This window comes from Cupressus sempervirens, chromosome 9 (genome assembly GCF_028749045.1).
Source record: "Cupressus sempervirens isolate cs-2001-9-10 chromosome 9, ASM2874904v1, whole genome shotgun sequence".
Taxonomy (NCBI): domain Eukaryota; kingdom Viridiplantae; phylum Streptophyta; class Pinopsida; order Cupressales; family Cupressaceae; genus Cupressus; species Cupressus sempervirens.
Window position 1 is genome coordinate 350,777,072 of NC_143126.1, and position 27,567 is coordinate 350,804,638.

Below are 27,567 nucleotides of genomic sequence, written 5' to 3' on the forward strand. Positions count from 1 at the left end.
AAGATGAAACACCAAATATCAAATCCTCTCTTGAATAAGGAAGCTTAGATGCTAAACAACGTATATGATAGTGTGATCAACTAAAACAACTTCAAGGTCCTTTCTTATTGTGGACTTAACTCATATGATGTGATATACAGGTATGCTGGTAATCACTTGTGGGGCTTGAGCTATTCATTCAAAGGATATCAACTTTACAAAAGCATATCATTTGGCAATGATGGCTCTCCAATTACTACTAATCAAGCAAATTGCAAATAGATCAAAGGTTAAGAAACCTAATCTATCTCTAACAATGCAAGAGATCATTGATGATGAGGTGAAATTCTAATAAGACCTTGCTTCACCAAATCAACTACGCAAAGTAAGCCACTTGCTTCTAAGGTTCAGTAAATGATTTTCATATTGTCAACACTCATTCAGATACTCACAGCTATATGGTAATTTTATCGAACACTTAGCTTGCAGTCTCTAATTTCCCATTATGTGCTACAACCCTTATGGCTCAAAAGGTTTGTCTGTATTGTATTGTGTTTGGTATGTAACATAAATATAGGAATTGAAAAAAAACATAACATTTATCGCAGAAATAACTAGCACACTATATTTATATTGATTTCCAAAATTAATAAACAAGTGCAAAGCTGACTCATTGAATACTCCAGCAATTAATCGGAACAAACATTGTTTACATCAAATAGTTGAGGGCATGGCCCTTTCATTAACCTGCTGCAAACAATATGTAACTGCTACAATAACTCAGCTGCTACAGTGACGCAGCTGCTACAGTGATGCGCTGCTACAGTAACACGGCTGCTACAGTGACATGGCTGCTACAGTGACGTGCTGCTACAATATGCGGCTGCTATAGTAACTCGGCAACCATAGTAACTTGTTACAGGAACTCGGTTGTAGCTAGAAATGCACCATAATCTGCCTGATATAAACTTGATAGCAACGAGTTCCAAAGGCCAAACCCCAAGGGAATAACGTCTAGAATGTCACAAAAGAGGATAGACGTCCTCTAATGCCAAAAACGGATCTGCAACTCATTCACTGATTTCTTCTCATATTCAACCTACCTAATGAAGCCACTCATGCTCCCTTTTATTCCTTCTCCAAGGGTCGATTCCACTCACATGAGCAATGTGAGATAAAAGATGTGCAATATAAAACATATTAAAATAATCACTTATGTCTCCCTTAGGTGCCTCTTTTGATTTGCACACATTACCATAAAATTTAATATTAAAGTAACACTTCAATATTTTACAACTAAATTAATTGTTACTTTAATAATACTTCAGGCATAAAAATATATTAGCTATCGAACTTCGAATAGCACGAGTGATAGCTCGTCGCAAAGCTCTCGTTGCGGAGTATCAAATTCAATCACCAAAACTAGCCTCCCTTGTATCATGTTGACTTACTAAAAATAGTAAGTATGCCTCAGACTTTGTAAATCAACTCCATTTTGGCCCAAACTGGAGATGACTAGACCAAAACACTTTAAGATCCCTTTAAACCCTTTGTTAGCCCTCGAGACCATGTAGAACTAGGCTAACACGCACACACTTGGTCAACTGCTAAAGTGGGGACATTACAGTTTGCCCCCCTTGAAATTGCTTGTCCTCAAGCAATCTCAGTCCAGTCTGCTGAATAACTTGCTCACTCTCCCATGTAGCATCCTCCTTCAACAAGTCTTTCCATCTGACCAAATACTCGTTCACTGTCCTGGTTCTGAGTTTCCAATCTCAGGTGTCCAGAATAGCCTCAGGTACTAACACGAGCTTCTCCTCCTCATCCAAAGGGGGTAAATCTGTAGAAGGAACTACACTCTGACCAATGGCTTTCTTAAGCCTCGACACATGAAATACATTATACACTCGACTGCCCTCTGGAAGCTCAAACTCTTAGGCGGCTTCTCCCACTTTGCGGCTCACCCTGCAAGGACCATAAAATCTAGGCTTCAGCTTCTCTGCTCCGCTCCTCTTGAGTGATGACTGCCTATATGGTTGTAGCCTCAAATACACCATATCCCCTACCTCAAAACTACGCTCTACCCTATGTTGATCAGCATACAACTTCTGCTGATTTTGAGCATGTTGTATGTTCCCCTTGAGTGCTCTCAAGATATCCTAACTATGCTGCAACAGATCTTTGGCTATGGGCACTTGGCTGTTCCCCAAAACTAAATCCATCAAGTTGGGTGCTTCATACCCATACAATGCCAGAAATGGAGTGATCCTGATGGTCACGTGATATGTGGTATTGCAACAATACTCCCCCATGTATAACCACTTGACCCACGCTCTCTATTGTGTAGTCACATAGTTCCACAAATAGCCTTCCACACATTTATTTACTATTTCCGTCTGCCCATCTATCTAAGGGTGGTAACTCGTACTAGGTGTAAGATCTGTACCGCACAGCTTGAACAACTCCTACCAAAAGGTGCTCATGATTTGCTATCCCTGTCACTAACAATAAATCTTGGTATCCCATACAACCTAAAAACCTCTGTAAAGAATAAATCTGTGACCCGTGCTGCTGTATAAGTAAAAGGAATAGCAAATAAGTGAGTGAACTTTGTTAATCTGTCTACCACCACATAAATACAATCTCTTCCCTGCACTCGTGGTAGACCAATGATGAAGTCCATATAAATACTTTCCCATTTTTTATCCAGAATGGGCAAGGGTTGTAGTAAACCTACAGGAAATGTGTGCTCTCCCTTATTCTGCTAACAAATTGCACACTCCTTGACATACTTCTAAACATCACACTTGAGGCCTCTCCATGAGTACTGCTCTCGAATCTGCCTATAGGTCTTGAAGACCCCTAGATGCCCAGTTCTAGGTGCATCATGAAATGCCCTCAGAATCTCCTCTCTAAACTATGATGTAGGGATCAAATAAACCCTGTCTTGAAATCTGATCAACCCATCCAACACCGCATACTTGTCATCCTGAATGTTGCCCACAACTATCCCAGAAGCCCATTCATCTCTTGCATAGTCCGCTGCAATTCGATCTCTCCAATCTCCTGAAACCTCTACCATAACACATCAATGAGGTCTCTGAGATAAAGCATTAGCCACCACATTTTTCTTACCTTTGACAAACTCTATATCAAAGTCATAAGCCTGCAATTTAGTAACCCATTTCTATTGTCGATCGTTAAGATCACGCTGGCTCATGAAGTATTTAATACTTTTGTGATCAGTTTTGATCACAAAACGCCCACCTACCAAATATAATCGAAATTTGGCCAATGCATGCATTATGGCCAACATTTCCCTGTCGTAGATAGAATAACTCCTCGGAGCCTCCTACTCTCGAATGCAATGGGGGTGTCTCTCCTATATCAATATTGTTCCTATCCCGTCTCCTAAAGCATCACATTGAAGCTCAAATGACTTCGTGAAATCAAGTAGAGCTAGAACTGGACAAGATGACATCACCTATTTGAAGTGGTCAAAACATCTCTGTCCATGTGAAGGCTCCTTTCTTGGTAAGTTTCGTCAAAGGTGTGGCAATATGTGAGAATCCCCTAACGAACCTCCTGTAAAAACCACATTAACCAAAGAACCCCTTAAGCTATGTGAGGTTTGTGGGAGTAGGCAAATCCACAATAGCTCTAATTTTTTCAGGATCAACCCGAACACCATCAGCACTAATGATATGCCCAAGGTAAAGGAGCTCAGTCATGCCAAACTCGCATTTTGATTCCTTGGCATACAATGACTCTCTATCCAGAATACATAACACCTCCTCTAGATGTTGCAAGTGTTCTTCCCAGGTCTTACTGAAGACCAAGACGAATCTCCTCAATTGCCCCTTGAACACCTGGTTCATACAACTCTGAAATGTGGCAGGTGCATTGGTTAGCCCAAATGGCATAACCATGAACTCAAAGTGGTCGTACTGACATCGGAAGGCTATCTTCTCGATGTCCTCTACTCTCATCCTGATCTGGTGGTATCCGTATCGTAAATCGATTTCGGTAAAGAAGTGTGCACCATGCAACTCATCAATCCTAGGAATGGGATACCTGTTTTTAATTGTTTTCTTATTTAGTGACCTGTAATCGATGGGCATGTGCATTGTCTCATTCTTCTTCTTCACTAGAACTACTACTGAAGCAAAAGGGCTTTTGCTAGACCTAACGTGCCCCATCTCCAATAGCTCCTTGATTGTCTTCTCTATCTCATCCTTGTGTTTCTTAGGATGACGATAGGGGGTAATCATAACCGGTTTGGCTCCCTCCCCAAGCTCAATGACATGCTCTATTCCCTTGTCAGGAAGGACCCCATGTGGTACATCGCCAAATACTTTGGCATGTCTATTGAGTATCTCTTGGATATCTGGTGGATGACTCTTTACCTATGGCTCCTATGGATCTAGCATAATGAAACATTTTGCTGCCCACTCTATGTCTTTATGACAAAAAAGTTTCTGCATTCTCCTTCGAGAGACTACTCTGCAAATCCCATCTGAAAGTCCTCTAAGTACAACAGTTCTTCCCTCATGCTAGAATCTCATCTCCAATTATGCTAGGTTGAGTGTGAACTCAACTAGCGGGGCCATCCATGTCATGTCAAGGATGATATCATAATCTCTCATGTCTACTACATAGAACTCATCCTCCAACTCATAGCCATCTCCAAACCTGATGTGAAGATTAGATATCTTCGAGTGCATAATAATTTGTCGTCATTAGCTACCATGACTCTAAACCCAGCATGCTCCTCAGTCTCTAAACTTCTCGTGGCTATCAACCGTACATCTATGAAGTTATGTGTAGCCCTGGTGTCAATGAGAGAGATCACTTTCTGCCCCTAGATAGTGTTCCCGACCCTAAATGTGATCGTCTTTTGAACCTCCGTCAATTGTGCCAACGACCTATCATCCTTAGGAATGTCATTCCCCTCCAAAGTGCTACTCTCATCTGAATCAGAGTGTTGATCGTCCCCCTCTGACTGTGACTCCTCCACTAAAAAATACTCTATTTGATTTGCCTTAGCCTTGAGAGGGCACTTATGAGATAAGTCCCAAGGCTCTCTACAATGAAAACACAGCTTCTTCCTCCTCAACTCATTTAGGGTGTGATTATCCAACTTCCTATTATCCCCTTTTAGTTGTGCATCCTCGTAAAAATGTTTTTGGTCCTTTTCCTTATCCTTCTTCATATATGAATCCCTAGGCTGAAATCTGCTCTTAAAAGAAGGTGCTAAGTCACGATCCTTCATAGTGGCCTCCTATAATATAGCTGGATCATGCCCCTTGACCCAACCCCTCAAGGGATCTGAGAGTCCATCCATAAACAACACTACTAATCTCCTCTCTGAAATATATGTAACCAACATAGCTAATCTTTGAAATTCATTGATATACGTCTCAGCTTATCCCCATTGCTTGAGCTGTGCAACTCTTTAAACTGTAACTCGGGATCTTTGGTGTCAAATCTCTCTATGAGTCTCTCAGTGAACTTGTAAGATGTGATCTGATTATGCCCCAAGGTTGCCAAGCCATGTTGCCACCACTCATGCGCTAGACCATCCAAATGAATAGCCGCATACTTGATAGCCTTCTCCTCAAACATAGAATTCAGCTAGAAGTATGTATCTACCTTTTGCACCCATCTTGTGCAATCATCCTCCCTGATGCATTATAGTAAGGTAAAGAAAGTTTTCCAAATTACTTTCTCATCTCAAAGTTTTGATTCCTCCCTCCTACTCTAGGCATGTGTCTCATCCTCAAGTCCACATAATCTCTAAGGGAAATATCTGCCTGAAACTCTAGCCACTAGCCTCCCAGACCCTCCTGAACTGATCCTAAAACTCGGTAATCCTTGGTTCGTTTACTAGTTGAGTCAGATCTCTAGGTGGGAAGGTGGGTAGAAGAGGTCTTGAGTTCGTTGTCCAAGCTAGGCGTGCAATTTGTCTAAAGTTATCAGCTTTATTCCCATTGTTGCCATGTCCATTATTATTAACATTAATGTTATTCTCAAGACCATTGTTGTTGCCTCGGCCTCCATTATCATCATTGCCCCCATTTCCATTGTTTGCATCACCTGGATTAATATTGATGCCCATCTATCTAGCCATAACCTGTAACATCATATCCATTCACCTATTTTGCTCCTATTGCATACGCTGCCCCTCCTCTAATGTACTTACTAACCATCTGAACATTACCTCCTCCTGATTTAGACCGGCATTCCTGCCTCTGCCTGGTCCTGTATTCCTGTCATCTCGGCCACCCATATTGTTGTTTTGTTCAAAGAATATCTCCTCTATGTCTGTATGACTGGATTCTATGTCCACCTACACGGATGAACTAGACTACTCACTCTGTGAGTCTGAATCTTTGTTGTCTTGCTCTGGTATGGCAAAAGCTAATGGCCTCTATCGCATGCTCAAACATACATTCTTAACCTATTTTATTTCTGACTTCAGTGTTTTGACATTTTGTCAAACACTTTTCCCTCTATCCGTCTATTCCAAATTCCCTGTAAGGCTTCCACAAGATGGCAAGACTAAAAGCTCTAATACCACTGTAATGGATACCCCCAAAATCTACTTATAAGTATTCACAACTATCTAGTAATTTTATCAAACACTTAGCTTGCAGTCTCTAATTTCCCGTTATGTGCTACAACCCTTATGGCTCAAAGGGTTTGTCTGTATTGTGTTGTATTTGGCATGTAACATAAATATAAGAATTGAAAAAAATATAACATATATCGCAGAAATAACCAACGCACTATATTTATATTGATTTCCAAAATTAATAAACAAGTGCAAACCTGACTCACTAAATACTCCAACAATTAATCGGAACAAACATTGTTTACATCAAATAGTTAAGGGTGTGGCCCTTGTATTGACCTGTTACAAACAATATGTAACTACTACAGTAGCTTGCTACAGTAACTCGGCTGCTACAATGACGCGGCTGATATAGTGACACGACTGCTACATGATGCATTGCTCCAATAACGCAGCTGCTACAGCGACACATTGCTACAATAACGCGGCTACTACAGTGTGCCACAGCTACAGTAACTCAGCAACTATAGTAACTTGCTATAGGAACTCGGTTGCAGCTGGAAATGCACCCTAATCTGCCTAATATAAACCTGATAGAAACGAATTTCAAAAGCCAAACCCCAAGGGAATGACGTCTAGAATGACACAAGAGAGGATAGATGTCCTCTAATGCCAAAAGTGGATCTGCAACTCATGCATTGATTTCTTCTCAAGTTCAACCTGCCTAATGAAGCCACTCATGCTCCCTTTTATTCTTTCTCCAAGGGTTGATTCTACTTACATGAGCATGTGGGATAAAAGATGTGCAATATAAAATATATTAAAATAATCACTTATGTCTCCCTTAGGCACCCCTTTTTGATTTGCACACATTCACATTAAATTTAATATTAAAGTAACACTTTAATATTTTACAACTAAAATAATTGTTACTTTAATAATACTTTAGGCATAAAAATATATTAACTAATGATGATTATGCTTCTGGATTTGATTGCGTATGTTTTTTTATCATCAACGTTTCGGATCATACTCTACGATCCATCATTAGGATGAGAGAAGGATGTAAGATATATTAACTATCGGACTCCGAATAGCACGAGTGATAGCTCGTCGAAAAGCTCTCATCGCGGAGTATCAAATTCAATCACCAAAACTAGCCTCCCCTGTATCCTGTTGACTTACTAAAAATAGTAAGTATGCCTGAGACTGAGTAAATCAACTCCGTTTTGACCCAAACTGGAGATGACTAGGCCAAAACACTTTAAGATCCCTTTAAACCCTTCATTAGCCCTTGAGACCATGTAGAACTAGGCTAAAGCACACACACTTAGTTGACTGCTAAAGTGGGGATATTACAGACCTTGCTTCATCAAATCAACTATGCAGAGCAGGTTACTTTCTTTTAAGGATCAGTAAATGGTTTTCATATTGTCAATACTCATTCAGATACTCAATGATGGCACAATCCAAATGAACATTTCTAATTGAAGTTAAATGCTTGCAATAAGGCCCAAACTAAGCTTACATTGATAGTGGTAATTAACAAATATCAAAAGGTATAGAGAATAGTTTAACCATGATTTACTAACAGCAGTATCTTCAATTCATCTACTTCTTATACTCAACATAAATGAAATCCTACTCTAAGTGAGGAAATGTAGAAACAATGCAACACTCCAAAACTTCACAAATATCCACCATCATGACAACAATGAAAAAGGAATAATTTTGGTAGCATTATAGAAATAATCTGTGCAAGTCTCCCTCTACAAATGATTTAAGCAAGGCTTTTATAGTTGTTCAAGTACAATGAAGGGCCCAAATTGACTTGGAATCAATGGCCAAGATTATGCCAACACAACCCTAATTTAACTACTAGACACGAGCATTAAATGCTTGACTAATTACATAAAGGAGCCACCTTGTGGGCCAATTAAAAAATTATATAGCTTTTATGAACCAATGAGAAAATGAATTAGGTAAAAGCATTAAATGGACTCCACCTATACACTTGGATTGGTTTGATTGGATGAACTTTGACACGTCATTTGTTGAAGATGAATGGGCACCACTTCAACATGCTTTTCTTGTACACAATTAATTCACTGGTGATAAAGTGGTACCTCTTCATACTCAACATTATCAAGCCCTAAATAACTGCAATGGCATGTATTCCCAAATCGCTTCATCTTCATGAATTCTCCCTATCTCTTGGAAATCTTCTTATTGAAGCGGCTTGAACTCAAAATCTTGATTCCTTGGCCTCGCTCTTTAAAAGTGATGTAGGGGTTCCATGACCTTAGATCCTTCAATTTGAACTTGGATTTTCGAAGGAAATTCAAGTTAATAATTTCCCTTCGTTGGAAATCTTCTAATTGAAGCGGTTTGAACTTGAAATCTTGATTCCTTGGCCTCACTCTTTAAAAGTGATATAGGGGTTCCATGACCTTAGATCCTTCAAATTGAACTTGAATTTCCTTCGTAGATCCTTCAAATTGAACTTGGATTTCCGAAGGAAATTCAAGTTAATAATTTCCCTTCACTTGTAGACTTTTTCACACTCTTTGCACAACTTGTTCTTTCTATTCTATCTTGATAATCTGCACATTGAATTTGAATTGACATCTTCACTTTGGCCTCACCCTCAAACCATCTTCTTGCCTTCCCGATGAAAGTTTGGCATACCCTCTTCTTCAAATTCTTTATCTTACTCTCCTTGCAAAACAAGACATCAACACTTCTTAAAAAGGTTGGCTTTCACACTTCATAAAATCAAAATTTAATACTAAAAATGAAATTCAAGAGAAAATCCTTCTGCTTAGCAAGCTTCAATGAGTATTTCGCCTAATTCAACATGAAGGATTGAATTTCTCAATCTTTAAAATCCGATCACATCTAAACAAAATGAGAATCCCAATTAAAAGATATAGTCACAATATCCACCAAATTATAATCTTCCTTTAAAAATGTATCTACAGCCCTCTTATCCATGGACTGCCACCAAAATTCATATAACCTGCTGATTGTCACAAAATTCTGAGTCTACAAACTCAGATCTGCAAGTACTTGTATCTCTTAAACTTGATTTTTTTGGGAAACTCGTGAGTTTTACACCTTGAATCTGATTGCATTTAGATGTTTCCTCTATTTCATCAGTCTTGGGATCCAAAATTTAGTTGCAAGATCGAATTGGCTGAGTTCTAGGGGCTGGCAGAAAGCAGGGGGTTGAAGTCCCAGCTAGGACTTGGAGTGGTCGAATTCCGACCTCTTCAAGTCAGAGGCTTTACATGGAGGGGTTGGAATCCAACCACTCCAAGCACAACTAAAAACATTGAGTTTTCTTGCATATACTTCTTCATTTTCATATTTGAAATTCTCCCTTCGCTTAAAATATAATGATCTGGATCAATTTTCAGCTTAAAATCAGAGATTGAATGATAAATTCCTTGCTTTGAACATCTGATTTCATCCCTTAGATGGAGGAATTTGCCCTCTTTACCAGCCTAAATCAGACTTGTCCTTGTTTGAAATGAGAATTGCATTTTCTTCTTAGTGACCAAAAATTGGGGTCCCATTGTGACCTTTGCACACCATCATCTTGTTGCGAATAGGGACCCCCTTTTCTCACGCATAGCTGCAGGGTTTTGACTGTGGAAGTGTTGTCTCGGGACTTAAAATTTTGAGGATTGGTTAGGTGAACAAGTCATTATAGTTGCAAATACAACTAGGAGTGTCAAGGCTAAGGTTCCACTTAATCAAGTTGCAGTGGTCTGAGGTAGACTTTCTAAGTGCATGGTTGTTTTGGCTAGTCAAATAGTCTGAAATAGGCTCAAACGGCATATATTATGCACAAGAGCTTTAAAATCCTTACAAAAATGTTTTCTATACTTAAAATATGAAAATCATTGTCTCCTTGTAAACTTGCACTGTCCCTATGGAAATAGAATTTCCACCGCGACAATGCCCTAGGTCCTTATAAAGGATAAGTTTCCACCCCAGAAATGATTAAAATCCCTATGAAATATAAACTTGCACTTGAAAAGTTATATAACTCCCTGAAGAGGTCTTTTTTCCACTCCTGGAGAGCATAACAGGCAAAACAAAACTAAGTGTTGGGAACATTAGTCCCTATAAGGGTCGATTTCCCATCTTGGACATGGAAACAATGATGAAATGCAAAGAGTGTAAAAGTTTGAGGGATCTTTGATAAAGATAAACTAAAACTCTTTTGATGTAATATCAATATACCGATATAGAATTATCAGTACTGTATGTATATGAACACAACTGGATCTGGTTCTGATTACTAATAATAACGATGTGCTCTTGATATGGTAAGTATATTGATAATATTTCTGATCACAGTCCAAACTATATATATCTTTGACGGGGTTGAATGTGGCAACACTATTACTTGTTTATTATCGCTGGAGAAGAGCAGATCATTGTCGTGTGATTGATAATGCAATTCATCCAGCAATCAGTGATTGTGTATGAGGAAGTAGAGGTGCATGTCCCATAGGGACATGACTATATGTGGCCAATGGCCACATATTGGCCACGTAGAGTCATGGCCCTACGGGGTCATGCACTTCTAATTAACTAACTATTTCAATAACAAACTAATATTAATCAGGCACCGATAAAAAATATGATTAAGTATATGACGATTAGTATTAAACACATATTAGAAATTTTATATATATATCTGTGTGAGGAAATCACAGATCATATACTTAACATATATGCGAACTTCACTTCTTATGAAGCTACACATTAACACTCCCTCTTAGCAAGGGAGAAGTGAAATGTCAATCATATCTCATGAACCTTGACAAGATGTCAATATTAATGATATCCATACAAAAAACAGATTATCTGACTTTAACACTCTAAAATAGTGACTTGTCAAATAACCATAATCACAATGTTATGAACACTGTCATAACATGTATTATGATCTCCGGCATTCCGGATCAACAATTAGAGTGATCATAATACGTTTGTTATCGATGACTTTTGGCATATCCAGAACAATGATAGCAGGCCTATCGTTTGTAAAATCGTCACCTTGCAATGATTACCTGCTGAATTTATATGTCTATGAAAGATCGTCATCTTTCATTACATATCTAATGCAACTATTCAATTAAGAAGCATAAACACACATATAAAAATTGAAACTCAAGATTTCAAGCTAGAAGGATTGTGAATTCTTCTAACTTATTCAGCATAGTGAATTGGTGAAACACCCAATGAATTATGTCAGGCGTTGGCTTCATCCAGAGGCCAAGACAGAATTTACTGCTGCTGAATTGAGGGTTTGAATGCTTCATTATTTTCCAGAACAATTTGCTAAGGTTGAAGAATTTCTTTATTGCAGATTGCAGCCATTGTATGGACTGTGTTTGGTATTTTGAGAGAGCTGCAGGTCTTTTAAAGGGCAACGGCATCCATTTAGAGGGCAACGTTAGGGAGCAAAGAGGCCTGTTTGACCTAGAAGTGTCTACATTTCATGATTACTTGCATTGGCAGCAGGATATATTCAATTTCTGAGAGTTGCTATCCATTTTTCGGCTCTGTTATACTTGTGTTATCATTCTAGGTAACAGGCAGCTGCGTGAGCCAGTGATAGTGGCATGGGTTTATTCAGAGGAATATTGGGGGTATTTTTGTGCTTCAATAGACATTGGTAACTGTAGCCAAGGTTCAGATTTATTCCATAATACACCTGCAATACTGTTTGGGGTTTGGATTGCAAGCTGCGATAATTTTCAGAGTTAGAACCAGCAGGGGTTCTTACAGGAGAAAGTGGGAATAGTCCCCTTACCAATCAATTTTCCTTCATGGATACTTGGCAAACCAAAACCAAAACCTCCTTTACAAGACCACCTACAGCAGCAAATAAAATACAAGAAAGTAGTTGACCAAGGCTTGAGACAAAAAGATGAGATGAATGACCTAGGAAGGAGGTGAGAGCAAGTGAAAGAGAAGCTGCAAAAAGCTTAAGCCTTGGAAAAGGGGAACTACAGCCACCATAAGGTGAGCCAGCACTAAATGTGATGGTCTGGAATCCCAACGACTGTTCATAAGAAATTGCCATCAGCAAGGAAGAAGTTCAAACAGCACGAAGAGAGGCAAAGGCAGCTAAAAGAGGGAGGTGTACATATTTGAAATCTGAAAACCCCCCAAGGAGCTATGATTTTTCAAGAAGAAAATCAGAGATCCCAAAGTTTGTGATAGGGGTGTTTAGAAGGAAAAGGTAGAACCAGGTACAGGTCTGAGATCAAAATCTAAGCAATCAATAGGCTGAGTTCATTGTTTTCAGACTTAAGTCCGAAAATTCACCTCGAGATTTTCAGTTTTTTTGAAAAATCCTTGAAAATCATCAAGCCGCTAATCTGTATCAGAATTCTTTGCAAGGTGATTTGAGAGCAAAATCTGAATTTTACATAGATCTAAGACAACATCCAAGCAATCAAAGGGGCTGTAAGTGCATGTTCCTCAGATTTAAGTCTGAAATGACCCAAAGACTTCGATTGTCATAGAAAAGTCCAATAAAATTCAAATCAACTCATCACCCACTCAAACACATTGCAAGGTCCAAGGGCAGTTTTTTCGCAAAATAATCCCTTCATTTTCAGAGTAAAAGGTAACCAGGTAAGCATGTTGTGTATTTGTCTTCAAAAAAATCAGAGATTACATTAATGAGGTCTGATCTTTGCATGTAGGAGTCTAAATGAGTTGTCACAATTAAATGCCCTAACAACCTGATTACACCCTATTTTGAGACCATGTCTGAACATGGAAAATTTCTCAAACTTCATGACTTCAAAATTTTGATTTTTTTTAGTTTGTGGCAGCAAAGGGGACTAGTTTGTGCTCTTAAATTGGCTTGTCGTCAGACAAGTCCTCCAACAATTTTCCAAACCTGTCCTCAGACTTTTATTTTCTCGTCTTCGATTCCAAGTTTCCCTTGCATCCTTCAAATGTGATTTTTTCTAAGTCGCAGAGTCCAAATTGGTGGTAAAATCAAGGGGTTAAGGGTCCGAAGTTTCACTTGCAGCCTTTTGATCTGTTTAGATCAACCTGCAGATGTAGAATCTCAAGATGGTATCTAAACTTTTGATGTGTTTAGATCAATTTGCAGATGTAGAACCTCAAGAGCGTATCTAAACTTGTATTTCGACTATTTGAATGGATTTGACTTGCTTATATTGCTCTTTGTTATGGCAGTGTTGAAGTAGCATCCCCAAAAGAGCTTTGTTGAGACATTATATCTTGTTATGTCATCATTCTGCATTTTAGGTTTAGGGTTTGTTCCGATGATGTGGCTCACAACAAAACATTTGAGAACCGAAGGGAGGGATGTCTTGGTGTAGAGTCCTGAATTCCCCTAGATGGCTTTTGTGTGAGTAGGATTTCTAAGTACACTAGGTGAGTGGCTCACTGCAGGATCCTAGGCCGTGAAGGTCGCTAGGATAGCCTTTTTGGGTGAGTTATGTGTAATGGAAACCTAATATAAACTATAAAGACTGGGAATGGATAGTCTTAATTAAAAATTAATAACAAGATGAAAGACTAGATTGATGGTTTGCATGGGTCCTGTTGGACTATTGGGGTCATTTGTAACCACTAGGTAGGCCACACAAGAGCGCCAGGCAAAGTATTTTTTAGTGGCTAATATTCGTAAATTGGCTAATTTTAGAAATTTTTGACTGGTAATTTGGCTAATAATTTAAGATTTAACGCAACCTAAATCGCCATATTTTATAAATTTTAGCTTTAAAATATTTATAATCGCTCAATAATTTATTTTATTAAAAAAATTATGTTCAAAGATTCACCATAATATTTGATATATGATTGGATTTGATTCACCTAAATATTATATATTATTGGAGAAATTAAAATTAATTCACCAATAATTATCATAATTATTAGTTACTTAAGGGATATATCACCAATATTTAGTTTTCACTATTGTTTTAAAATATAATGTAATGATCCTCATAATGATCCATGACTTAAAAAATATTCAATTTTCATTTCTAATATTCTATGGTGATTAATGAAATTTCTATTATTATTGAGATTCACCAATATTTTCTATACAAAAATTATGATTTCAAAATAATCGCCAATATAAATAATATATATAATAAAAAAATTGAAAGATTCATGAATAGAAACTTTTTTTTCAAAATAATGAAATATTCGCCAATATTGTATATCTTTTTTTGGAGGGGGGTTTCTTAAAGATTACCCTCATGCCAAGGTACATGACTACTAGGCAAGATCCCAATCTAAGAGGACTATGTGATGACACTCACCTAGCTTGTACCCTAGAGAACTCTCCTCTTGTATTTTGTGATGATGCTTTATGATTTGTGTTTTGAGATTTGACATTCGTGCTTGGATATTCATATTAGGATATTGGAGCGTTGATGTATATTGGTGCTTTATATTCGCTTTGGGGCTTTGTACTTTGAAGTTAATGTTTTGATAATTATATCTTGTTGGGCTTTGGTCTTCTTTGTTGTGTCCGTAAGTGATATCCCACAATCTTAGACAAACCTAGTTTCTTGTGTGAACTTTGGTTCTATCTCCTAGCTCGGGGGAGTGAACCTTTGTGGTTCCACATGGTTAGATGGAAAACGCGATAAAGGTAATATTCATGGTTCTATGGATGATGTTGCTTATGTTCCATTCTTGGCTACAGTTAAAGACCTTCCTATTGTATCATGTACTTCATAATGATGTAACACAAATGTATTGATTTGATATGAGCTCTTGAAAGGGGACTCGATATTTTATGTAAACTTTATAATGAAATGAAAAGTAACGTAAGAAAAAAGAGCATCTTTAGGTGAAAAGAAAGGGAAGTGTGAACATGTTGTATTATCTTAGAGCATTAAAGATGTAATTTCAATAGTTATATTTCTCTAGAGTATTCCCTTATGTTTATGAATAAAAAGGAAATGAACCTAGGACTAGTTAAAAGAAAATATCATCTTTTAACTTAATGTTCAATAGAAGTATTATGAATTGTAACTTGTAGAAAATAGACTTGTAAATAATGGGTAGTTATGATACAATGGATTGAGACACTAGCTTGATTGTATTGATCAGTGAATGGTTTATGTTTACTTAATGCATTTAATATGAGTGTAGAGTAATAAGACAATGCATACCCTATTGAATGTTTATCTCTACCTTAATGTCTAAATAAAGCTAATATTAAGCATAGACTAGTAGAGGTTATGAATCCGATGATTAGTTTTGAAGTAATGGTTTGAGTTGGTGTAAAAAATTAGTTTTGTTGCCCTTAATGTTGATCCAATGATGATCAATGTTGCAGATATATACCAATGCCACAATCCAACTCCAATTTTATTCTTTCCCACTATTTGAAATGATAGGTATACAGTTTGACTTCCCTGTTTTAACTTGCTATAAAGTCTGCAAATCCTCCCCGCCATAGGATTACATGCGGTTTGGCTCTAGTTTTGACGAACAATTCATCTTAACCTTCTTTTTCAACTCAAGTTCTGAAGCTAACAACTTCTAGCCTAAATTCAGTTCTTGGATATGCCATATCTCATTGATTCACCTTCTTCCAAACTTAGTGTTCTATATTACTTGCTAAGATCAGGAGTTGGCTTCCTACAAATACCACAGATTGTTTCCAATGAATAAAATTCCAAACTGCTACCTGTTAAGTTTTTTCAAAATTTTAGAAATGCTATTCAGATAGCAATGATTAAATTCCAAACCTGATCCCCATTTCGAATATTTATCACTTCACCATGAATGGTAATATTTGCGGCTCATTTGCATCAAAAATTAACTGTCACCAAACTCTGCCAACTTCTCTTTGCTAAGTGTTGAATTTTATTTTTTGGTTTTTCACCTGCATCCGCATTAGCTACTTTTTTCCCTTTCAACTAGAGTTTCATCTAAGTGTTAATCCATGAAAGGCACGACCACCAAATGCTACATCATATGTGATTAAGGTTTGTCAATATACCTCCAAGTGCAACATCACACATGAGATTCCTCTAATTCTTAGGATAGCCATTTAGTTCAAGCAACAAATAGAATGCACCTTATATCAAGACGACAAATTCAAGTAAGTGATAGTTAAAGATGTACTCACCCAATTCAATTGAGTTTCCAGTTTATTCTTCATTCTACCCCATGAAGTAACTGTATTTCTTTGCAACGTCCACCCATAATGAATTCCTAGTTGATTTCTTCAAGGTTTGTGCATCTTCCTTTTTTCCATCAGCGTCCATGTAAAACCAAACTCATGATGGCTTCAATGTATTCAAACTTCGAAACACTACATGCAAAATACCATTCATTCACAACTTAGTAGAACCAACTACTTGCATTTCAACTTCGGAAAGAACTTACCCCCAGACAAAGTAATGGCAATATGAAGTTGTACTCTATGACTTCCTTCTGCATTTCTCACGTTACTTTGCCTCCTAGTGTCAATAATGCCCAGAGTTTCTGTAACGACAACAGCCCATACGAATCTGTCGACAAGGACTGCACAATGTAATACCAAACTATGATAGGTGTGTTTCCCGACTTTTAATTTACAGCAATTTTAATCCGCTCAAGTATGGATGACACTAAATATTAACTTCAGCTATCCCAATGCATCTAACGATCCCCACACACACACGTCACAAATTATCGTCCAATACTATTAATCCTTGAATCATCAACCAAGGCCAACATCCTCAGTTTAACAGTTGCCAACGTCGCTTGGGTATACTAAAAAGTGAAAGACACACAATGATGAAAAAAATGACAAATTTCCTTGACGAGAACAGGCATTACTCTTCTCCTACTTTTGTTACTCTGTGTAGATGATCAGTTTTAACGGCTTTCGTCATTATTTTTCATCCAATTATGATAGTCCCTTCATCTATGACAGTGCCATTAAGAACAATCCTGGTAAAAATGCCTATTTTGAGTCTACTTGTCATTTTACCGTGTTTCTTGCCAATCCCAAAACCCATGAAATAGTCGATGTTGTGCAATCATAGCATTTCACCCAAAGATTTGTCGTTGTTTGATATTAGTTGTGGCACTCATAGCAATTAAATCTTCACAGCTATTTGATCTTCGCACTTATAAGATATGTTCCAAATTAAGATAGGAGTGTCAATTAATCGTCAATATATATTGTTGCAATTTTTTTTGTTATTACCTATTACTACCTTGGAGAGAGCAACTTCAATATTAATTAAGGGCCAACCGACATGAAATACAAATCAACAATGAATCAATATGTCAAGTTCCCTCTCACAATAATAGCTTCGTACCAAATTCGAGATACAAAGTAGAATACAATTCATTTGGAATTTGTTGAAGTTTACTGAGATTTTTATCAAGCTTTGAATGTGCCACAACATCAGAGAAATAATCATTTTTAAGTTCCACGGGTACATTCCTGCGTAAACTTAGAACTTCCATAATTCTCCAAAGGAAGGCAACATGTTTAGTGAGACCATCTTGAGCATATGGTCTGCCTAACGCTTGAATACTAGTTGTGTTCAACAAGTTTTCCAAGGAGCCATGCCTTTTTAGTAGTTTAATAGCAGTCTTTCTACCAAAGCTCGGAGAACTTGAGCTAGACTGAGAATAAAGTCATTCTCATCTCCAATAATGCAACTTTGATATCTTCAATAATAAAATATTTCCTTGTTTCACCAAAACAAAAGAATTATCTCAAAATGAAATATTCAAATTCTGCAAATTGACAACCCTATAGGATGGCAGGATACACTACTCTGATACCACTGTAATATCCTTGCACGATATTCTTCCCAAAAAATTCCCCAAAATAATTTTTCAAAATGGAATAGATAACTTAATGCAATAAAATCTTATATTAACCGTATAATAGCCAATGAATGTTCAAAATAAGAACTTCAAAATTTGTTATTGCATTATAAACCAGCCATACAATAATGTAAGATAGAATCCAATCTTACAAACAGCAGTAACAGTCAGATTGGGAAAAACATATACAAATGAACCTGGAACTCCAATGTTAATTTCATCACATGTTCACCTCCAATGTTTAACCGGGTTTGCATTTGATTCGCCTAGTGGAGTCTAAAGATTTTCGTCCTCATGTTCTAGACATGAAGTTTAACACTTCACAAATTTCTCCAAGAGAAAACTTAAAACCAAAATCAATATCCAAGCATGATGAAATGAATGGAGTCTCCATCTTTAAATGCCCCAAATAGTGACTCTTCAAGCTTCCCTTCCCTATCTCCTTATCTTCGTGCCAATTTGTCTCTTATTAACCCTATTTATAATATTAAATTGACTTTAATAATTCTACATTAAGTCTTCCACAAGTCAATATTAATATATATTTGGGTTGCCCTATTTATGATCTAATGTCCCATTACTGGGGAAATATCATATCAATCTACTGTGTAACTTTTTTAGTCTAGGTTCATACAAAATGAAAAGGATATACATCATATCATGAGGCATTAATAAAAATATAAAAGGAAAAGGAAATGAAAAAATTTGAGGACCCCCAAGATCTTTGAACAATATCAAAAAAATTATGATGAACTCATTTTTTAAAGTTTCTTTTAATAATTACTTAAAGGTGAGAAATATAAGAAAGAAGAGAAAGCAGAAAAAGACCAAAAGTAGTGACCAAGTGTTAGTTTGCGGTGACTGATCAAGGAAGTATTGTACATACTTCATAAATTTCTTGGGGTTCGAGGCATCGCCCTAGAAAAAAAATTTGGACTGTGGCCGAAGTATGGCCGACATGTTGTAACCCTAAAGCAGAATAAAATTACTTGTATAAAAGAGCTTAGGGTTAGGCGTTTTCATAAGGTGGGTGATGCAAAAATTGGTTCTTGCAGCAGTATTGAGCTGTAAGGGATTACGGATTGTAATAAGGTTGTAATCACTGGATCGTAATGATATTGGACTTGCTATTTAGTGGAAGTAGCCCAGGGATTGGGTGAACCACGTTAAATCTTGGTGCCTTGTGTTCTTTTCTATATGATCTATTATTTTTTGATATTGTTTATATTTGCATGTAATTGTTATTTTTGTCTGTGGTTGAATCCTAACAAGTGGTATCAAAGGGAGGTTATTTTTTCAGTTATTCTCTGCAAGAAAGTCTCATGATTGAGTGTGAGTCTCACGGTTGAGTGGAGCGATGACAGATGAGGGTAAGCTAAGAGTTGACAAGTTTAATGGGTAGAACTTTCAGTTATGGAAGATGCAAATGGAAGACTATCTTTATCAGAAGGATTTATGGAAGCCATTGGAAGGAAAAACCAAGAATCAGAAATCTATGTCAAATGACAAATGGGATCTTTTAGACAGAAAGGCACTTGGAAGCATTCGATTATGTCTGGCACCATCAGTGGCATTTAATATTACAAAAGCAAAGACGACAGAAGAGTTGATGGAAACCCTAACGAAATTGTATGAAAAGCCCTCAGTTTCAAATAAGGTATTTCTCATGAAACATTTATTTAATATGAAAATGGCAGAAGGTGAATCTGTTGCAGATCATTTAAATGAGTTTAATACTATTACTAGTCAGTTATCTTCTATGGGTATCAATTTTGATGAAGAAATTAGGGCTCTCTTAATTTTGTGTTCTTTGCCTGAAAGTTGGAATGGCTTGATAATGGTTGTGAGTAATTTTGTTTCTGAATCTAGTACTCTAAAATATGATGATGTGATCAGTGTTATTTTGAGTGAGGAAACTCGTAAGAAATCCTCAGGTGGATCGACATCAGAAAGTGCTTTGAACGTACAAAGCAGCGGTAGAACGACTAAAAGAGGAAATAATTCTAGAAATCGTCGACAATCAAGAGAAAAGTCAAAGGGGAGGAGATCTCAATCAAGAGGACCAAACAACTGTTGGTACTGTGGTAAAACAAGGCATAAGAAGAAAGACTGTTGGACTCGAAAGAAAAATGAAGGAGATAAACCAAATGGAGACAAGGAAGCAAATGTGGTTAGTAACAAATTTGAAGAGGATGCTTTGCTTCTGTCTTTAGAAAGTGTTGATGATTCGTGGGTTTTAGATTTTGGTGTTTCATTTCATGCTCTACCTCATAGAGGTTATTTCATAGATCATGTCCAAGGGGATTTTGGGCTTGTTTATTTGGGGGATAATGAACCCTGCCAGATTGTTGGAAAGGGAAAAGTTAAGATTAAGTTGCAGAATGGGAATCATTGGCTACTACATGAGGTAAGACATATTCCAAAGCTAAGTAGGAATTTAATTTCAACAAAGCAACTCGGTGATGAGGGTTGTGTAGTTACTTTTAATGATAAAAATTGAAAGGTTTCAAAAAGTTCCCTTGTAGTAGCAAAAGGTGTGAAAGTATGCACCTTAAATCTTTGTACAGGTTATATTAATCCTTTTACTTTGATTATTTCAGAAAAAACTGAATGTTTAGGAATAGTTGATGCAGTTGAGCAAGGAGAACAAATAGTTGTTGTAGATTCTGATACAGCACTATGGCACAACAAACTTGGGCACATGAGTGAGAAAAGTATGAAAGTACTTCATTCAAAGAAAGTTTTACCAAGTCTGAAATGTGTTAATATGGATTTTTGTGAAAGTTGTGTGTATGAAAAATAAAAGAGTGAGTTTTGTGAAGACTGGGAAGGAAAATAAAAGGGAGAAATTAGAGCTTGTGCATACAAATGTATGGGGACCGGCTCAAGTATCTTCCCGCGGTGGCTCTCATTATTATGTTACATTTATTGATGATGCAACTGTAAAAGTATGGGTTTATTTCCTTAGACAAAAATCTGATGTATTTCAAACTTTTAAGAAATGGAAATGCTTGGTTGAAAATGAGACTGGTAAGAAATTAAAATGTCTCAAATCTGATAATGGTGGTGAGCATTGCAATCATGAATTTGAAGACTATTGCTCCACTAATGGTATTCGTAGACAAAAAACTATTCCAAGGACTCCACAGGAAAATGGAGTGGATGAACGCATGAACAAGACCATAATGGAGCATGCAAGGAGCATGAGGTTGCATGTTGGGTTGCCCTTACACATGTGGGCGGAGGCTGTCAATACTGTTGTATATTTGATTAATAGAGGTCCCTCTACTCCTTTGAGTTGTGGTACTCTAGAGAAAGCATGGACTGATAAGAAGGTGAGTTATTCTTTTCTCAAAACCTTCGGTTGTGAAGCATTTGCTCATATAGATTCTGAAAATAGAACCAAACTGGAAGCTAAGTCAAAGAAATGTGTATTTGTTGGATATGGCATTAATGAATTTGATTATAGGCTTTGGGATTTTGAAAATTGTAAAATTGTAAGAAGCAGGGATGTCATATTCAATGAGAAATTGTTGTACAAAGATCTGCTGCAGCAACATGAGAAGAAAGAAGATGATTATGTAGTGCTGGATGATACTCCAAAAAATAATGTTCTAGCAATTCCTCATGATGTGCAACAACCGCAACAACAAATACCACACACACCAGTGAATGTTAGACAATCAACAAGGCTAATTAGACCTCTAAAAAAAATTTCTCTCTCTTTGTATTCTATTTTACTAACAGATATTAGTGAACCTGAATGTTATGAAGAAGCTGTGCAGGTGGATGCTAAGTTTCAATGGGAATCTACAATGAAAGATCTCTTTGCTAAAAAATAAGACATGGGATTTATGCAAGTTGCCTGTAGGTAAAAGGGCTTTACTAAATAAGTGGTTTTATAGGTTAAAAGAAGAGGATGGAAATAAGAAAAGATTTAAAGCCAAGTCAGTTGTAAAAGGATTTGCACAAAAAAAAGACATTGATTTTAATGAGAAATCTTCTCCTGTTGTTAAAATGACTTCTATTCACACTGTTTTAAGTATTGTGGCTACTGAAGATTTGCATTTGGAGCAGCTTGATGTTAAAACAGCCTTCCTTCATGGTGATTTGGATGAAGAGATATATATGGCTCAGCCACAAGGTTTTGCGATCAAAGGTAAATTGACAAACATCTCGGCAATGGTATCTAAAATTTGACAACTTTATGCATGAGCATGGATATAGTAGGTGTCATTCAGATCATTGTGTTTACTTTAAGAGGTTGAATGATGACAACTACATTATTTTATGTTTATATGTTGACTCAGATTTGGCAGGGGATATTGATACCAGGCGGAGTACTATAAGTTATGTATTTACTGTTGGTGAGGCAGTCGTGAGTTGGGTTTCTAAATTATAGAAGGTTAATGCTTTATCCACTACAGAGGCACAGTATGTTGTTGCTACAAAGGCAGCCAAGGAGATGATATGGCTTCAATTCTTCTTGGAAGAATTGGGACACCCTTAGAAGGATAATTATTTGTGTATAGATAGCCAGAGTGTCATTCATCTTGCAAAGAATTTAGCTCTGCATTCAAAGACAAAACACATTCAGTTGCCGTACCATTTCATTTGGTCAGTTTTGGATGATGGACAGTTAAAGCTAGATAAGATACATACAAATGACAATCCAGCAAATATGTTTACAAAGGTAGTGACAAGGGAGAAGCTGAATTCCTCTTCAGCTTCGGTTGGTCTTCTAGACTGAACATGAATAAAATAACAGCAGAGTCCAAGGTGGTTTGATCTAGTGGGAGCCCCATGTGGTAGCGGTATTGCTACAAGATCAGTCTCCAAGTGGGAGAATGTTGTCTAGTGTGGAATCTAATCAATTCCCAAGTGGAAAATTGTTAGTTTGTGGTGACTGATTAGGGAAGTACTGTACATCATAAATTCTTTGGGGTGAAAAAAAATTTGGACCGTGGTCGATGTATGGCCGACATATGGCCAACATGTTGTAACCCTAATGTGGAATACAATTACTTGTATAAAAGGGCTTAGGGTTAGGTGTTTTCATAAGGTGGGTGATGCGAAAATTGGTTCTTGCAACAGTATTGAGCTATAAGTGATTACGGATTGTAATCAGGTTGTAATCACTGGATTGTAATAATATTAGAGTTTTGTTTGGTGGACGTAGCACAAGGATTGGGTGACCCACGTTAAATCTTGGTGCCTTGTGTTCTTTTCTATGTGTGGTTGAATCCTAACACCAAGGAGTTGGACATGAAGAACATGTACCTAAAATTAGAAGAAAGGGCAGTGCTAGAGTCCTTAGTACCATTGACCAAATTCCTATTTAAGACGCCTCCTTCTAGCCAAGAAAAGAACTCTCAAGCGCGAGTAAGAAAGAAGATAGAAAAAATGAGTTTAGATGGCAAAAAAAATTATTCTCATGCAAAGAACACTAGAAGCCAAGCCACAAATGTCTAGGCAAAGGATAAGTGTGCTATGTGGAAGTGTTCTCAAATGAAGAACCGAAGAATTCTGATAAAGAGCTAGAAATGGGAGATGCTAGACCCAAAGAAAGTGATAGATACACCTAGGCAACAACTTTGAAAAGAGGAAGTTGTGAAACATCAGCTGAAGGAATAAGACATGCCAGCATTAGAGATTGTAAGTCTTATTTCTAGCTTCATTTGTGTGAGATGCTTTTAGCATCAACATTTCAGATCACTCTGTGATCCATGATCAGGATGAATAAGAGAGCATAAGGAGAAGAATGGAGGAAAATCGCTCGTAGCAACAAGAAAATAAGACTCTTTGCAAGTAGAAGGTATGAAATTTAATGAAGGACAAAACATTTTAGTGTCATTTGAGAGTGTAGATGAGCAAAAAGTTCATCTTCATAAAGTCAAAGAGAAAACATCACTTGAATACACCACTCATTGAATGCACAAGGGAAGAAGATGTCTTTGTTTGCAATTGTTAAGGACAACTTGTAAGATAGATGTTAAAATGAAAATAAGATGAATATTTTGAGTCCCTAGAATGTTGGTGTTGATCTATCAAAGCATCAACAAAGCATGATATGCACTCGGATCAGTCTATACAAGTCAGTTTAAAAACTAAGTGGGATATTCCAATCCGAGAAACTTGTAAGATCAACTTCCAGACGTTTTATAAAAAGGTATGATCTAAAAGAGAATGTTGATTTTTCTAATTGATTCCAGTAGAAATTTGATATCATTGCAGAATTCTAATCATTATGGGGTTGAATGACTGAAGTGTTGTCCTGCATTGTCACCACAAAATGTAGGTAGCAGTATGAAACTTTTTCACCTTAGTTTCGCATTTCTCTAAGATTAGTTCATTATTTAATTGGCCGACATTGATCAATCTATCAACCCTAATTGATATAATGAATCCTTTTACTGAAAGCTTTTTCATCAAGTCCTTTTTGTTTTTCATTTTATTAAGCCTGTGCTTGATTTTTGAAGCCTTTAACGTCCTTTTTCACATTTTTGAGTGTGTTTGATGGCTTTGGTCTTTTAGTTTTGTTCAAACCCTTGCTTTTGGTTTTCCCTTCGATTCGGTATATCTTAGGGCTTAATCGGACTTGGCAATCAAAAGATATGACAATTTAGGTGCCCAAAAAGCATTACCCCGAAATGCAATTGCATATTTCAAAATATCATGTTATATTTTAATGTTGACATTCACTTTTTTTTTTAAATAACATAAATGAACTTTATGTTATGTTTTGAAGTTACTTTATCACTTAAGTGACTATAGAGCACTTTATGTTCTATTTTCATGTTGAATTATTTTTTAAATTTGTCACTTAGTAACTTTATTAACTATATAGTTTGATTTATTTTTAAGTTACTTTATGTTTTATTCAAAACATCTAAGTTAAATATTACTTTTTGAAATGATATTTGCACATAATATATTAATTATAGCATAAATGTTATTTTTGACCCAATTCAGTGATATTTCCTCAAAAATCTATTAGACATGTGCTTAATTTATCACTTAAGTTCTGCATATACATGTTTTTCAACCCATTTACATGTTTACATGCAATGAACCTCCAAGAGTACGTTTTGCACTAAATATGTATGTAATGGACTTCCTAGAGTCCATTTTGCATTAACAACCTCATTTACATATAATCCACTTTACATGTAATTGCATCTAGAGTCCACATTTTTTGCCTTCCAAGATCAAATTTGTCAAATGCATGTTACATGTTGCATATTTTTAAAATATGTAATGAGGGTTGGAGAGTGTGTTTTGCATTGTTTGCCCATATTTCATATTTTTAAAATATGTAATGAGGGTTGGAGAGTGTGTTTTGCATTGTTTACCCATGTTGCATATTTTTAAAATATGCAATGAGGGTTAGAGAGTGTGTTTTGCATAAGATTGGCACTTACATGCATTTTAAAACATGTAACGGGGCTTGGAGAGTGCATTTTTACACTAGCATTGTTTTACAATTTTAAAACATGCAAATGCACTCCAAGAGTGCAATTTGCACTTCCAACCAATGGATTTTATATGTAATGTGTCTTGGAGATTCAAATTTTGCATTTAAAACTCATGTAATCACCCTCCAAGACCCATTTTTGCACTCCAAAGCCTAAAATGTCCAAACACATGGCATGTATTACATATTTCAAATATGTAATGAGGTCTTGAGAGTGCGATTTGCAGTTCCAGCCATCATATGAATACATTTTAAACACGTAAATGCATCCATAGACCCCAATTTGGCATTTCACCACATGCAAATGCTATTGGAGACCATGATTTTGCATTCCTAAGCCAAAAACAGCTCAAATACATGCATATTTAGGGAACGTTTTTGCTAAAAACGCCCATAAAATCGGGTTTTCATTCACGTTTTTGCATTTGGATCCATGTACTAGCATTAGGGAAGACGCTTTTGCATTCACAAGTAAAAGACGACCAGTATATATGCATTTGTGAGCCACATTTTTGCAAAAACGACCCAGATTTTTGCATAAAAAGGGCACATTTTTGTTAAAAACACCCAAAAAATGGCATTTTCAGACCATACGTTTGGATCGATAGTGGTCGTTTTTAAGTTTTAATGCTTGCTAGGGCCTTCGTAAATCACGTTTTTGAGTTTCCTAGCAAAAAACGATTCAAGTTATTGCTGCTAGAGCACGTTTTTGCTCAAAAAACATCCAAATGCATGTGTTTTTCAAAAACATTTACATGTTGAAGGTTTGAGATCACGTTTTTGGGCATTTGCATACAAATTTGTCTCATACAAAGCCATCATTTGCAAGCATTGAAAAGGTTAAAAAGTTTGTTGGAAATTCAAAATTGGAGGAGAAACTTTCTTTCAAACCTATTAATCTTCCACTTTTGGCTCTTTGATCACCAGGTAGAAGTTTTCAAACCTTTGCTATTTTGTTGCATATTTTGGCTTATCATTGCACACTTGTTCAAAGACATACCATGTACTATGCAAAACTCATTTAAATAAGATGAAAACTTCAATTTTCGAATGCTTGGAATTTCCCCAAACTCCAAAATCGAAATTGCATGTAGAAGAAGTATGTCAAGTTTGAGTCAAAGAAAGGGGTATGTTTTGTTTTGCTTGTTTGTTTGCTTGCTAATTTTGGAAGAAAGTTGAAGAATTTTTCCTAAGAATGCAAGTGCATATTGCATCCATTTCACTTTCCACCTCATCACATCTTTTTGCATCCCACTAATTCATGTCAAAGCATGTTGCAGCTATTTCCTTCATATGTAATTACATATTGAGAGCAATTACATGTAATCTCATTCTCCATCCTCAATTACATATAATTTCATCCTTCATATGCATTTACATATAAATCCATTTTCCAAACCCACTTACATGTAATCTCATCCTCCGAACCTAATTACATGATTACATCAAGTCATGATTACATGTAAATTACTTAACATGTAATTGCATCCAAAGGATCCGACTTTGGTAGAAGGTCACTCTTTAAACACCAAAGTTGTCATTTGCACACATCCATATGCATCCCAACTTGTATTCTTGGCCATACCCACAAAAGTCCATCTTTGCCCACATGCAATCCACCCTTGAGAGTCTGATTTTGACATTTTTCACCCAAATACATATGCTTTCTGGTTCA

General features: G+C 36.6%; 1 protein-coding gene across 4 annotated transcripts in view; it reads right to left on the reverse strand.

The window, feature by feature from the left end:
• LOC149538753 (Transducin/WD40 repeat-like superfamily protein) overlaps positions 1–27,567 on the reverse strand; it is a 222,677-nt gene that overhangs the window by 186,413 nt on the left and 8,697 nt on the right. The gene's annotated exons all lie outside the window — the stretch shown is intronic.